Below are 3,061 nucleotides of genomic sequence, written 5' to 3' on the forward strand. Positions count from 1 at the left end.
GAGACGCAAGAGGGAGGAGATATGGGGATATATGTGTATGTATAGCTGATTCACTTTGTTATACAGCAGAAGCTAACACACCATTGTAAAGCAATTATTCTCCAATAAAGAGGTTAAAAAAGAAGAAAAAACTGCTGCGTGTCTGAGCGCAGCTGTCAGGGGGCCCTGGAAGGGGTGGACTGGCTGATCTGGATGCTGTTGGTATGGAGAAAGCAATGCTGGTGAGCGATGGTTCCACTCAAGGTCCAGCTGGATTAAAAAAAACCCTGAGACACAGAATGAAGAGCTTGCCTCAGCCTTCTCAGGAATGGAAAGTGCTGGCCCGGCAGGGGAAGGAGAGAAGGCAAGAGAAAAGTGGACAGGTATTGACCGCCGGGGTGAGGTGGGGGTAATCAGTGACGATTTTTAGAAGGCTGTGTAGCCATAAGTTCAAGATCTTTAAAAATACTTCCCTGGCAGCACAGTGGTTAAGAATCCGCCTGCCAACACACGGGACATGGGTTCGAGCCCTTGTCCAGGAAGATCCCACATGCTGTGGAGCAGCTAAGCCCATGCGCCACAACTGCTGAGCCTGCGCTCTAGAGCCCGCGAGCCACAACTACTGAGCCCACACGCCACAACTACTGAAGCCCATGTGCCACAACTACTGAGCCCACGAGCCACAACTACTGAAGCCTGCACGCCTAGAGCCCGTGCTCGGCAACAAGAGAAGCCACCGCAATGAGAAGCCCACGCACCACAACGAAGAGCAGCCCCCGCTCGCCACAACTAGAGAAAGCCCGCGCGCAGCAATGAAGACCCAACACAGCCAAAAACAAACAAACAAATATTTTTAAAAATACAGGGCTAAAAGTAAGATATAAAGTTATAAAAGTAATACATATAATAATGTAAAAAAAAAGTATTACAAAAAAGAATACTGACACCCTTGGATTCTGTCATTCCATTTATAGGAGTCTATTTTAAGGAAATCATAACTGATGCTTGCAGAGATTCATCATAGCTATTCATGGTGTAGCTATTCTAATGGTTTAAAAAAATCTAAATCATTAATGGGGAAGTTAATACATCAGTCAGGAGACATCTATGCACTAGGATACCACATAGACACTTGTAACTTGGTGAAGAATTCTTAATGATACAAGGCAACTTTTCATGATATTTTAGGTAAAAAAATAAGAATAAAAATATAGATTATAATTTCAATTATGTGAGTTGATACATGCCTATATGCATGTATTTATTAAAAAACAAGCTCAGATTTTGCATTGTATTTAAAATTTGGATCTGCTCTGATCACAATTTATTTTTACTTATTTAACTTATGTTATGAAGAAAGAAACCTTACAAATGATTTTTCATAACTCTAAGAAAGCTTTTACATGTTATACTGTTATTTGGATCAATTAAAACAAAGCCCATTTTGTCAAAGTTGAATTAGCTACCACATGTTTGGTTAGAAACTTAAGTTTTGGTAACACCCATACAATAAATAAATAAAATTTCTCACAAGTAGAACAGTATTAGTCTCAAGACCAAAGGTTTTTATAACAATTAACCATTTTGATTAGACTATAAGGTCCCAGGAGTATTTATTGTCAGTGAGTTACTCCATTTCATGGTAACTAAAAAATACAAAGTAAACCTGACTTCAGAGAGCCTTCACCTGTCTTGGCCCACCGTGGGAGGACCTACCGCTCTGATCGGGCAGCACGGGGCAGGAGGTGCTGGAGGTCGGGGCCGGTAGAGCTGGGAGAGATGCGCACGCAGGAGGTGGGGAAAGGAGGCTGTTCATTGGCTGGGGCTCACCCTGCTTGGCTCTTTGTGGTGGGTGGTCCTTAGGTGTTGAGGCATTTACAGGCTGAGGTTTTTTAGGTTTTTTTTTTTTTTTTTTTTTTTGATGTTGGGGGTAGGAGCTTATTCATTTATTTATTTTTTTTTTTTAATTTATGCTGTGTTGGGTCTTCGTTTCTGTGCGAGGGCTTTCTCTAGTTGCGGCAAGCGGGGGCCACTCTTCATCGCGGTGCGCGGGCCTCCGGGCCTCTCACTGTCGCGGCCTCTCTTGTTGTGGAGCACAGGCTCCAGACGCGCAGGCTCAGTAGTTGTGGCTCACGGGCCCAGTTGCTCCGCGGCATGTGGGATCTTCCCAGACCAGGGCTCGAACCCGTGTCCCCTGCATCGGCAGGCGGATTCTCAACCACTGCGCCACCAGGGAAGCCCCCAGGCTGAGGTTTTGGTTCGCTTTCCTCTGCTGCTAAGGCACTAGAGCCTCCTTAGTCCGATGGCCTCCTTGTTGAGTTAATTTACAGCTTTTAATGATGGTTTTAATTAAGGCTGAAAAGAGTATTGGAGCTCATACCTCCCTCTGTAGACACATCTGCGCCCCTCCCAACTTTACCTACACACTGCCTCCTGGATCCCGGGCTTCTCTTGACGCCCAAGCCCACCCCCTCCGTCCCATGCAGGATGAGGCCAGGTGGAGGGGCTGGGGTGCTCCCCCTGCTCCATAGGGTCCAGTCCCAACACTGACCTGGCCCCAGCCTGGCCCCCAGAGCTTCCTCCTGGTGCCTCTCTGGCTTCTCTCCGGGCACAATCCTGGTTCCCTCAGTTCTCCTACTAGACTCGTCAGAGCCACAGCATTTCCTCCAAGAGGCCTCCCTGGCCCCAGTCTTGCTGGCCTCTCCCCAAGGCTGCGAGCTCTTGAAAGCAGAGAGGGTGACTGACTCACTGCCCTGCACCCAGCCCGTTACGCAGCGCTGGGCAAACAGAGGTGCTCAATTTGCATATGAACGATTTACACCAGAAGTGGAATGACTTTCCGTAAAAGAAGCCTATGGAAGAGTCGATGGCCACGTTCAACAGCATTTACTCTGTCGGTAGAGCGGGGAGGGATTCCTGGACCCAACTCCTGGCTGAACCTCAGGGAGGTCCTGGCGGGGGATGGTCCCTGTAGAGACGGGGGCTCCAATGTGCAGTGAGGGGCGCCAGGCTGTGCTGAGCTGCCTCAGTGGCCCCCAGCCCTTGGCCTTGGAGAGCAGGCAGTGTTCAGCTGTCGAATGGC

This window comes from Physeter macrocephalus, chromosome 15, assembly GCF_002837175.3.
Source record: "Physeter macrocephalus isolate SW-GA chromosome 15, ASM283717v5, whole genome shotgun sequence".
Lineage (NCBI taxonomy): Eukaryota > Metazoa > Chordata > Mammalia > Artiodactyla > Physeteridae > Physeter > Physeter macrocephalus.